The sequence below is a fragment of the Panthera onca genome, chromosome D4, assembly GCF_046562875.1.
Source record: "Panthera onca isolate mPanOnc1 chromosome D4, mPanOnc1 haplotype 2, whole genome shotgun sequence".
NCBI classification, from domain to species: Eukaryota; Metazoa; Chordata; class Mammalia; order Carnivora; family Felidae; genus Panthera; species Panthera onca.
The window spans coordinates 23,151,541-23,164,994 of NC_138351.1; the positions used below are offsets into that span (position 1 = coordinate 23,151,541).

At 36.8% G+C, this 13,454-nt stretch overlaps 1 long non-coding RNA gene across 22 annotated transcripts in view; it reads right to left on the minus strand.

The window, feature by feature from the left end:
- Positions 1–13,454, minus strand: part of LOC132663585 (uncharacterized) — a 553,467-nt gene that overhangs the window by 282,736 nt on the left and 257,277 nt on the right. For 20 of the 22 annotated variants that reach the window (XR_013551829.2, XR_013551842.2, XR_013551839.2 and 17 more), the window contains one exon: positions 11,590–11,764. The exons of the other annotated variants lie outside the window; for them this stretch is intronic. This is a non-coding gene — a long non-coding RNA (uncharacterized LOC132663585). The remainder of the gene's footprint in view (positions 1–11,589; positions 11,765–13,454) is intronic. 22 annotated transcript variants of the gene reach the window in all.

Sequence of the window (13,454 nt, forward strand, 5' to 3'; positions counted from 1 at the left end):
GGAACTACCACCGCTGCCTGAGAAAGATTACTGTTAGCATTTTGGAAAAGGCAGCAGAGTGACCTTTCTCTCTGAAAGCCAAAGACCCAAAGTGTCTGACAGCTTTGCTGATGGAGTTTTTTCTTCTTTTTTCTTTCCACACCTGGATTCAAGAGGCATTAAAGCACTTTCAAGCCAAAGGACCATCCTCATCTCCAGGGAGCTTTTTACATTGCATTCTACCACTTAGCAATTAATTAGATTATGACTGATTATTATTTACTTTTCCTGTCACTTCATTCTACCCACAGAAGCTTACGCCATCCTCCCAAAGAGCATTTCTGTTTATTAATAGGCTCCTCTTTACTTTTGGTGAATGTTAGATTTCAATGAAACATGATGAATAAGATGTAATAACAGCATTAATGTCAGTGCAAAGTAAGAAAGGTAAAATAACTAAAAGATTATTTTTTGCTTCCTGTAAAAATTACCCCAGTATGGGTGGCTGATTTTTTGTCAGTTTTATTGAGACATTATTTATACAGTAAAATTCAGCAATTTAAAATATACAATTCAATGGGTTTTGACAACTCTATAACACCACCATAGTATGATACGGAACATTTCTTTGCTCTACCCACCCTATGCCACTTTGTAGGAAATACATCTGATTTCTATCACTATAGCTCTGCCCTTTTAAGAAGCTCATATAAATGGATTCATACAGCACATATTCCTTTATGTCTGGCCTCTTTCACTTGGCAAGAGCTGCATCCACATTGTATGCCTTAGTCTATTCCTTCTTATTAATGAGTAGCATCAATATTCAATTATACACAATTTGTTTATCCATTTGCCTGTTGATGGAGATTTGATGTATTCCCACTTTGAAACTATATGAATAAAGCTTCTACGAACATTTTTGTATTAGTTTCTGAAGGGATATACAATTTTATGTATTTTGGGCAAAATTCTAGGAATAGAACTGCTAGGTCATATAATAAGTGTATGTTGAACTTTATAAGAAGCTGCCATACTATTTTCAATACAAGTGTAACATTTCTCATTTCCACCAGCCATGTATGAGGTTGTTAACACCTCCCCACCACCACTTCTCATTGTCGTCTTTTGGATTAAAACCATTCTGGTGGGTAGACGGAAGTATCTCATGGTGGTTTTTATTTGCATTTTCTTAATAATTCATGATGTTGAGCATCTTTTTATAAGCTTATTGGCTATCTCTGAAATGTCCACACAAAGTTTTACCCAATTATGTCTTCAGCAAGCTATCTTTTTATTACGGAGTTGTGTGTTATACCAAATACATATTCTGGATATATCATATATTTTGCAAATATTTTCTCTGAACCAAAGCCTTGACATAATGTTCCTGTAAGAATATGTTGAAGAGCAAAATTTTATGATTTTGATGAAGTTTAATTCACCCATTTTTCTTTTACCATTCATACTTCTTAAGTTCAATTTACAACATCTTTGCCTAAAACACAAGGTCACAAATATTTTCTCTTATTTTTATTTTTTTAAGTTTATTTATTTATTCTTAGAGCGAGAACATGTGCAAGGGGGAGAGGGGCAGATATACATATAGAGAGAGAACAGAATCCCAGGCAGGCTCTGTGCTGTCAGCATGGAGCCAGATGCAGGGCTCGATCCCAAGAACTGCGAGATCATAACCTGAGCCGAAGTCAAGAGCCAGTCGCCCAACCGAGTCACCCAGGATGCTCCTACTCTTATTTTTTTTAAGGCTTTTATCTACTCACATCTACTATTTCAAGTGCCCTTCATTCTTCTATATGGATTCGTATTTCCATATAGTATCATTTTCTTTTATGTCTGAAGAACTTTTGTCAATGTCTTCTCCTGTGCATATCTGCTGGCAATGGATCCTCTTAGCTACTGTTAGTCTGAAGAAGTCTTTATTTTACTCAATTTTTCAAAGCTAGTTTTGCTGGATATAGAGTTCTTATCTACATGTTTTTCTTTCAGTATTTCAAAAATGCAGGCACCTGGGTGGCTTACTCGATTAAGCATTCAACTTGTGGTTTCAGCTAACATCATGATCTCGCCATTCGTGAATTCAAGCACCACATGGAGCCTTGCACTGACAGTGCAGAGCCTGCTTGGGATTCTCTCTCTCCCTCTTTCTCTTCCCCTCCCTCGCTCATGCTCTCTCTGTCTCTCTCTCTCAAAATAAATAAATAACCTTTAAGAAAATTAAAAAAATAAATAAATAAAGATGCTGTTCCATTGTCTTCTGGCATGCACAATTACTTAAAATCTGATGTCATTTTTATGGTTGCTCATCTGTACTTACTATGCCTTGTCTCTCTGGCTGCTTTAAAAAATTTTTCTTCTTTATCATTGGTTTACATAAACTTAAGTGTGATGTGCCTTGGCATGGCTTGATTCATGTTTTGTCTGTTTAGCTCTCAGTGAGATTACTAGAATTGTGAGTACACAGTTTTCAAAAAAATTGGATAAATTTTGGCCATTATTTTTTCAAATGGTCTGTCACGTCTTCTCTCTCCACTCTTTCTGATAATCTTATCAAACATAAAATAAGGACCCTTTATACGGTACCATAACTTCCTAATGCCCTTGTTCTTCTCTCAGTCTCTTTTATCTCTCTTTGGTTGTTTCTTTTGTTATTTTCAAATTTACTACTCTTTCTCCTATAGTGTCCCTAATCTTTGTTGATCCCTTCAGTGTATATTTTGTTTTGGGTGTTCAATTTTTCAATCTCTGGAAATTTCATTTGTACCTTTTATATTCTTCCATTTCTCTCCTTATCCACATAAGGTTTTTCTCTATGCTTTAAATATATGGATTATATTTATGATAAATATGTTTAAGTATTTAGCTATCAAATGTATCATTTCTGTCAATTCTGGGAACCCCCCCCCCCCCCGCCCAGAGTATTCATAATATTTTCTTGCTTCTTTGAATGTCTCATAATTTGTTACTGAATGATTGGCATTGTGTTTTATGTTGATTGGTTGTGCTGGGAATAGCCTAAATACAACTAGATTTTGTTGTATTCATTTAAGTATTATTGGTATTTGTTCTGGGATTCTGTTAGGTACTGGGAATCATATTGATCATTTTTAAAGTTCCTTTAAGCTTTTTACATCAGCTTTTAGTCTATGGCTAATTTGGTCCCACCACTGAGAAAATACCCTCAGGACTCTACATGATAAACTGTAGCACAAGGTTTCCTTAATTCTGACTCCTTAGAATGAAAACTTATTTCCAGCCTGTGTGAGCTCTGGCTTTCTCCCCCAAACTTCTATCTAGTTTTTCCCCTAACCTTGGGCAGTTACTCCCCTGCATGCATAGATCAATACTTAGCCAGATACTCTAGGGAATCGCTTTGCAGAGCCTCTCTGCATCTCCTGTATAGCATCTCAAATTATAGCTAACTTGCCTTCAACAATCTCCAAATTCTCCATCTTTAGCCAGCAAAGCTGTTAGGTTATGTTGAGCTTCTGTTCTCCAGCACTATGGACTAAAAGGTCTCACTAGATACTAAACTGGGGGAGTCATATGGCTCACTCCATTTGTTTTATTCTCCTCTGGTATCACTTCTCTATGTTGCTTATTTTCCAAAGTCCAGAAATTGCTTTTCACATAGTTTTCCTGTTTCCTAGTCATTTAAGGTAGGATGGTAAATACTATCCCTGGTATGCCTTCATGCCAGAAGCATCAGTCTTAATGTATATGTTTTAATGCAGGGAAAATTATGATAGCAAGTGTTGACCATACCTAATGGGAAAACCACATGTCTAAACTCAGGTATTTTTAACAGAAACTCAAGAGTAACAACTCAAGATCCAGTTCCTACTGCTGAGTTTACAATTTGCTATAAACATACAGAACTATATACCTCAGGCCAAAGTTGTTGAGACATTGAAAGGAGGAAGGACTGAAATTTTCTCTAATTGCTCCTTTGTTTCCTTTTGCTAAGATTATGATCCCAAGCTAGTTGTAAAAATTTAGTTAAAATCAACATGTTATCCATAGTGTCACCTCTAATTTTTACTTACTATTTTCTTTTTTAAAAAAAGCATTCATAAATATCACCTATGTGTAAAGCAGTATGTTAGCTACTGGGAGAACACAAGGGGATAAATTACACTCAACTACAAGGAACTTATGGCATAATATCACTTTAACATAAAGCAGAATATAATAAGCCCTATGACAGAAATAGAGGAAACCAATATGAATATACAGAGAAACCAATTATTACTCTGACTTAGAGACTGAATAGCTAACTTTTACTCAGTGTTTCCTTGGCTAAGCATTTGAAGTGCCTCATATGTATTATCACATTTAATCTTCAAATATATTCTGTGAGATGGATGCTATTAATGTCTCCTTTTTTCTCACAAGAAAATTGAGACCCAGAGAGGGTAACTTGCTCAAAATCACAAATAAAATAGATGGCAAACACAGAATTTGAACTCAGACAATAAAACCCCAGTGTCCAAGTTCTCAAATACTAATTTTAGTAGGAAAGAATCTATAAACACTGCCATTGAATTGAGCCTAGAAAGATGAGTTTGGTTTATATAAGGTAAAGTAAGGGAAAATATTTCAGGCTTAGGAAACAGCATGAGAAAAAGAAATTGATGTAGTAAATGTGTGTGATGGCATGACTAAAGTCCATGGAGTAGGAATATTGTGGGCATAATGTTGGAAAACTATCATGTTGACCCTCAAATACCACACAAAAGAAAATTAACTTTGGTATTAACATAAATTTGGCATTTCGTAATTATGCATTTTATCCAGGTATTAGTTTCTGTGGGGCCAATGTTTAATCCATCATGTATATTGTTGCCACTGATACAGAGTGGCCTGACTGCAGTTAGGCTACATGTAGCATATCCCAAAATGGTGTGTTCTCCATAGTAGTGTTAGATAAGTGGCAGTCACCCCAAGACTTACTTAGTCTGAATATGCCACAAGGCTTCCCAGAGCCTTTTTTGTCTCACTGTGGACTGTTCCCCAAATATATAAAGCCTACTACTTTATTCTCATAATAAATCCATTATCTTTCCCTATACTGTTTAATAGGTTTCAATCCACAAAAATAAGAGTGTTATGCATTTGTGCACAGCACACTGTGGCGTGCTGAGAATGCAGCTGCCACATTTTGTCTATTATAACCATAGGTCTTTCTACGCATGTGGTCATCAAGGTTTATAGTTACACCATGATTAATCTCCTAGCAGTTGTATATGACGTGATCTGATGATCTGGCTAGTAGTAGTTCCTGGAAATTTCCTCCCAAATGATATTCTTTGTAACTGGAAAATGGGAGTCCAAAGGTACTGGCACATTACTAGAATTCCTCTCAGCCATCAAAAATTGGTCATTTCAGCATCATACTGTAAGACCAGAATGTTTCCCAGGGCAATGTCACTCAGGTTTTCAGGCTTCCATTCCATCTCATCAAATTTCAAAAGCAAAGGTAATCTTGGCAACAATACAGATTCAGCATTTTGAGTATCTGGTACAGTTATGCTAAGAGACCATATCATTCTCTTGCCTTCCTTATTAGACTGTATCTTTGAAAATGACCAAGGCACTATGGACATTTGAGGTTTGAAGGTGATCTTACATCATCTGGACATGGAGGCAGTATCAATCAAAGTCAGCAACTGTCTCTCAAACAACATGTATCTTACAAAAATGTCTGTAAACTTTCTGATCCAAATCCCAGTGTCCCTACTGGGAGGCACTCATGGGCTTTGCCAAAGGCTCAATCTGTGTTAAGTGGGACTTGCAGATACTTCAAAACGACTTCTGAGTCTGGATCATAAAAACTCAAAGGCATTGATTAAGCTACTGGTTTTTGCAACTCAGACATAGCCTGATGCTGTCCAGACCCCCATTCAAATACAATCTTTATTCAGGCAGTTTTATGACAAGGAGCTAGCAATATTCTCAACTGTGGAATATGCTTGTATAACCACCTGTGATTATTCAATAGTAAGCAGGGGGATCTGCATCTACCTGAACTTGCTCCTCTATTCTGCAGCATTCAAAACAAAGGGGACTGCTTAGTCCGTCTCACAATTCATCTTTTTAAAGTTCTGCAGAAAACTGTCATATTGATCCACGAAATGAGACAACTCTTTCACACTATGTTCCCTGGTTTCAATAGTTTGTTAGTTTCTCCAAATTGCCTAACTTCAAGACTATCTACTTGCTTGGTGATCAAAGGCATAGAGAAGTTATCTGTTGTGGCAGTACATTTTTCTCCCTTGCTAGTGGCCCTGAGGCCACTGGCCATAGCTTAGACCATCCAAAATCTAATCTTAGCACAGTGCTATAATCCTCCCTAATATACTCCCTTAATTTCATCTTGGTTATAAAATCATCATCATCATCAAGATGAAAAATAATCAAGGGACTGATTGCTTATCTTGTTTCTCATTAGTTTGCATTTTCTTAAGGATACAGTGAGCCAACTGCTCAGTAGTTGGGTTGATCACTTCTAAATTTCAATGGCAACTTTTGCCTCCAGTACTTGATTGCAGTGCAGCAATACTATGGGTGACTTGGTAGCCATCTAACCATCAAGAGCTTGTCATTTTTCTTTTTCGCAAACAATGCTTTTCCTATGTTTTGGTGAGTCAGAGATATTCTAGCAAATCCCACTTCAGATGCCAATTGTGTTCCAAGACCTCCAGACCACCTCTGCCTCAATGATTTGCTGAGTCACAGAGTCACAGACTCAGAAATTTTGTCATATTCATGCTCTGCAGTGAGTAATTCCAGTGAAAGTATCTTGTGTTGACAATGGAGCTAACACAGACACAACTTAGACTCCTAGTAATGATGTGTGACGACACATGTACAGTGTCCCAATCAGGGAAACTCACCTGAACCTTGGTGTCTGGGGTTTTTATTGGGGGTCATTCATGTCGGCAAGCAGTGTCTGCATAACTGATCTCAACTATCCAAATTCTAGCCTCCCAGGACAAAAACAGGCATTCACCACAAATCATATTGTTAACATAAACTACTAGATCAAACTGGTATCATGTGGCTCAAGGCCTCCCTCAGGCATACCAAAACATTCTTATCAGGCAGATTATTACAAGGTCTCAGAGTTTATCTCCCAGAAACCAGCCAAAGGTCAGTCTTGAAGATAGGCCTTCCTTGGGAATGTGTAGGGATTGAGTAGCCTAGGCCTGCTGAGTTAACCCTTTCCTCCACACATCTTAGTCAAACTGCTGAAAACTGAAGGTAAAGAAGAAAATCCTGAAAGCAATCAGAAAAATGACACACACTATATAGGTGACAAGGATATGGATTACCTGTCTTCTCATCAGATACAATAGAAATCAGACCACAATGGAATCGCATCTTTAAAATGCTGAAAGATAGTAAAAAACTGTCAACCCAAAGCTCTATATCTGATGAAATCTTCTTTCAGAAAGGATGGTGAATAAAGGCATTTTGGGGGAAATGATAAATCTGATCAAATTTGCCACAATTTCAAAAAGAGAACTTCAGGCTGAAGGAAAATTATATAAGGTGGACACTTGAATATACAGAAAGGAAAGAAAGGCATTAAAAATAGCAAATACGAGGGCTACTAGAAAAGACATGTTTCTTTTGAGTAAATAACCAATGAGGAAGTCCTGTCACAGCCAGACAACTAATACTAAAGATTCACTAATAGCAGCATTATTCCTCCCAGAAGACATTCACAAAGAATTAAAAGCAGAATTTCCAAGGAACTGATACACAGAGTAAGTTTTGAAATGTGGGCAATTATAACTAAAAGGGATGAACAACTAGTTTACCAACACCTGCACAGTACAACTTTCAATACTGGATTGAGCAGTAACTTGTGGGTAAGCCTTCAGGCAAATAAGTCAGCCTGACACCTGATATATGGAAACAGGGCATCTCTATTCACATTGAGTGTTTAGCAGACTGTATGGCAAAGGCAAAATATTGATGAGGGAGCAAGGCAAGCTGCTATGATGCAAACAGCAGCCCCCCTCACCCTTCCAGGTGAGATATGTGTGACATTCCTCAGGCACTTCTGGCTGCCCAAGAACAAAGGAAAGGACAGAAAACAAACGGTTAAACTGATAGAGGCTCCATCAGTTTATAAATATCTTAGTAACATTACAAGAAAAGGGCAATCTTATCACTAGTCCAATCTCCAGGAATTCCCTACTATCTTCATGATAATGCTTTGCTAGAGGGAAAAACAACCTTAGCTTGACAATAGCTAGGCCTCCAGTAATCTGTAAACCCTCTTTAGCATATGGAAATCCTTTTAAGAAACTTCCTCTTAACCTCACCTCCCCCAACTCCACAGTATACAAGCAGTCACTGTTCACAACCCCAGTGCAGCTCTTTCTACCCATGGGTCCTGTTCCAGTGCTTTAATAAAATAACGTTTTTGCACCAAAGATGCTTCAAGAATTAATTTTTGCCACTGGCTCCAAACCCCACCATCATTCCAAAACCCCAACATTAAACAGGTTGTACACACTGTGATTACTAATAAATTCTTCTAAAAGGTAACTAAAGAGATTTTAATTAATGACAAACCAAATTTGAGCACAAAAAGCAGTTCTAGTCTAGATCATCCTGAATACAACCAATACTACAGTAATGGAAATCATATACTCTCATAAAACACATACTCTAAAGTCCAAAGTCTTTAAAATTTTGAAAGAATTCTTCACACCTTTTTTCAGAGAAAGGGGCTTACTTTTATTTTACATAAAATTCTAACCTTGCCCACAGAAGAATAAATGCAATAAATCAGAAGTTAGATGATACTTACTGAGGAAAAATAGTTGTTTAGAGGCTGAGTAAAGAAGTGGTCAGAAAAATAATTGTAAAATATTCTAATTTAAGAATCCAAACAAAAATAATAAGACTATTTTCCGTGGGAATAGAATATTTTATGCTTAAAGAAAATGCTGAAATGTCAAAAAATGAGGAAAACTTGTGGTTTAATATTTCAGTTCCCGAAATCAAAATCAAGTGTAATGCACTTGAGAAAATAAATACTTTACATGTAAAAAATACTGTATTTAAATGTACAAGCTTCAGTTACTTAGAGAATGTACTCATGTGCATTTCCCCCAAAGCCAGATGATCCTGTGCTACTTTAATTACACATATGACCATCTGGCTCACATATGACACATGTAAGTATTCCTATAGTACATATACTCGGAAAAATTCATTGACTCTCAAACCATGGTAAAGAAACTTATTCTTAAGTTGCAAATACCAATTATTTTCCAGCTCATTAAAAAAAAAATTTCCCCCTTCAGAAAAGTATGTCAAACATATCTTTGCATCATATATCCCAGAAAATATGGCAAACGTCCTGCAATTAAAGAGGGATAAGATATTGAATTTTTAAAGAAACTGATCATTTTTAACACTAAGAAGCCTAATGATCATTTCTTTTTTCATGGCAAAAGAAAAATATATCAGGCAACTCCAACCGATAGAAAAATATTAATAATTGATAGGTTACAAATCTGTTAGTAGCTCTTTTATTTGATATATGAGGGTACACACGGAAGTTTATTATTTAAAGATCACTAATTGCCTACAACTAGGCCCAGAAATAAACATTTGCATATACAGTCAAATGATTTTTGACAAGGGTGTCAAAACCATTCAGTGGGAGAAAAGACAGTTTTTTTAACAAACGGTGCTAGAAAAACTGCATATCCACATGCAAAAGAATGAGGTTAGCCCTTACCTAGCACCACATACAAAAATTAACTCAAAATAGACCAAAGACCTAAACATAACAGCTAAAACCATAGAACTCTTAGAAGAAAAATAAGGCAAAAATATCAGAACACTGGATTTAGCAATGATTTCCTGGATATGATGGAAAAGGCACAGGCAACAAAAGAAAAAAATAGACAAATTGGATTTCATGAAAATTTCAATATTGTGTGCAAAGGACACTATCAACAAGGTGAACAAGTAACCCATGGAATGAGAGAAACTATTTACAAGTCATATATCTGATAAGGGGTTAATAACTAGAATGTATAGGAGAACTCCTAAAAATCACCAAGGAAAAAAACAAACAACCCAATTCAAAAATGGGCAAAGGACTTAAATAGATATTTCTCTGGAGAAGACATATAAAAATGGCCAATAAGCACATAAAGAAGATGCTCATGGTACCTGGGTGGCTCAGTTGGTTAAGCATTCGATTTTCACTCAGATCACAATCTCAAAAATGTGAGTTAGAGCCCCACGTCGAGCTCTGTGCTGACAGCTCAGAGCCTGGAGCCTGCTTTGGATTCTGTGTCTTCCTGTCTCTCTGCCACTCCCCTACTCATACTCTGTCTCTCTCTCTCTCTCAAAAGTAAATAAACATTAAAACAAAAATTTTAAAAAAAGAAAGATGCTCAAATCACTGTTAGGAGAATCAAATCAAAACCCAGTGAGATTCTGCCTCACAACTACTTAAAAATCAATCATCAATCAATAACAAGTGTTGGCAAGGATGTAGAGAAAATGGAGCCCTTGGACACTGTTGGTGAGAGTGTAAAATGATGCAGCTGCTAATGGAAACCACTATGATGGATTCTCAAATATTAAAAACAAGACCTGGCTATTCTACTTCTTTCATATACCCAAATGCCTCGAAAGCAGGGTCTCGAAGAGATATTTTTACACCCATATTCACAGCAGCATTATTCACAATAGCTAAAATGTGGAGGCAACCGAGGTGTCCACTGAAAGATGAGTAGATAAGCAGAATGTGATATATCCTTACAGTGGAATATTATTCAGCCTCAAAAGGAAGAATATTCTGACATCTGCTACAACGTGGAAGAAGAACTCTTAGGACCTTACGCTAATTGAAATAAACTATCCCAAAAAGAAGAATAACATGATTCCACTTACATGAGGTACCTAGATTAGTCAGATTATAGAGAGAAAAAGTAAAATGGTGGTTCACAGGACCTGGGGATAGGGGGGAATGGGGAGTTATTGTTTACGGGCACAGTTTTAGTTTTGCATGATGAGAAAAGTTGTGTAGATGCATGATGGTGATGACTGCACACCAATAAAAGTGTACTTAATACCACTGCACTTGAAAATGATTATAATGGTAAATATTAATTTTTAAATTTTTATTATTTTTTTAAAAGTTTACCTAGTTTTGAGAGAGACAGAGCACGAGCAGGGGAGGGACTGAGAGAGAAAGAGAGAGATACAGAATCCCAAGCAGGCTCCAGGCTCTGAGCTCTCAGCACAGAGTCCAGTGCAGGGCTCTAACTCATGAACTGTGACATCATGACCTGTGCTGAAGTCAGAGGCCTAACCGACTGAGCCACCCAGGTGTCTGTAGTCCCTGTGCAATGGTAAAATTTACTTTATGTGTGGGTAACAACCCCCAAAAATGGAACAAGATGCAAATCTTACTGTCCAAAAATATTTGTAACCCAAATTCAGCCAGAGAGCTGCAAATTTACCATCTTAAGTAATTCTTTACTTGTAATTGGTCTCCAGATGCTCTTTTCCCCCACTCTCAGTTCTTCCAAACTTTTTCTCTCTCACCTCTCTACCTTTTGCACAAGGTTCTCCTGGTTGTGTGACAGGAAGTGGTTTCTTCATGTAATGAAAAATGTTCTCAGGAATTCAGTCGTCCTTTGTGTAACACAGACAAACTCAACACTGGCTTCTCAGGGAGGTGAGGGTTTATGTGTAGGTCCCCAGAACACCCCTTGAAGGCCTGGCAATACAAGAAAAGTCTGTCTCAGTCCATCTGTCAGACATAAATCGTGCACAAGATAGACTGCAAGGTAAACTGAAGTATTTATTACTTCACAGGCAAAGTGTGTAGGAAGCCAAAGAAAATCAAGTCACATCTCAGTCTTGTTCTTCAGAGTTTCTGGGCTCCATGTCTATTTCTTGTTGAGCAAAAATGTTAATGCAGAGACATATCTGCACAGTACAGATAAGATGTGACAAAGTAAAAGTTTCAAGTTTATTTCATATTCTTTCTGATGAATTTAGAGATTTCCTTTCTTTAAGATCTGGCTTGAAAATAGCCTGGGTGTTGAACTTTGTGATGCATTTCTCAACACACTTTGCATTCTGGACCTCCACAGGCAAGCACAGAGAAGTTATTCAACAGAGTAGATTAATGGAAACCAGGAAAAGTTGGGGAGGAAAAAGAAAATGCAAACAAGTTTATAAAGCTTTACAGTACTTTGAATGTATGCCCATTTCTGACCACAAGGTAAAATTATTTTAGGGCAATATGTCCTTTGTCCTCTTTGAAAGTACATCATACTAAACTGAACGGCAATTCACAGACTAAGAAACACAGTAATCAATAAACTCGAAAAATGGTGTGACTTTTATCTGTGATAAGAAATACATACACAAAAATAATGTATCACATTCCACCTTTCAAATTTGTTTAATGATAATCATCGATTCTGGCAAGAATACAGGAAAAAAAAAACAAACAAACAGATATTATCACACATTACCAGGAAGAGGGCAATTTATACTTCTGATTGTAGAGCAATTTGTAGTAGATAAGAAGACCCTTAGAAATGCTCTATTCATTGACCCAGTAGATCTTCTTCTAGAAATTTAACTTATGAGATTAATCTGTGAGATTCCTAAAAATTGATTTAAATAAAAGGAAAAAAATGACAGCATATAGGGAATTTGGATAACAAAATATAGATAGACTTCTATATGATGGGAGGATAGAAAAAAAAATCAAATGCATCAATATCTTTCAGTTGTGCATAGTTAATTGATTTGGAATGGGGGCATTGTTTGAGGAAAAAATATACCTAAATTGAAATTAAATGAAAACATATCATAACCAATTCTTATATTGGTGGTCATTAGGTAAAAATAAACAAAAACCAAAGAAACCCCCAAAATATCCATCAGTTGCTTAGGCTGTTATAAAATCATGATTTGGAAATGAAGTTTGCTTTAGCATTGATATGAGCTGAATTGTGTCCCCCAAATTAATACATTGAAGCCCTAACTCCTAGTCTCACAATGTGACTGTATTTGGAGACAGGGCCTTTAAAGAGGTAATTAAGCTAAAAGGCTATCAAAAGGAAAGCCCTAACACAATCTGACTGGTGTCCTTATAAGATTAAGACACACAGAGAGACGCTAAGGATGCGAACGTACAGAGGAAAGCCCAGGTGAAGATACAGCAAGAAGGTGGCCATCTGCAAGCCAAGGAAAGAGGCCTCAGGAGAAACTAAACCTGCTGACACGTTGGTCTTGGACTTTTAGCCTCCAGAACCGTGAGAAAATAAATTTCTGTGTTTAAGCCACCCAGTCTGTAATGTTTTGTTACGGCAGCCCCAGCAAGTTAATACTAGAATGAATCAGACTTCTCCATAGCTCAGGGAAGTTTGAATCATTGAAAATATGTAAGC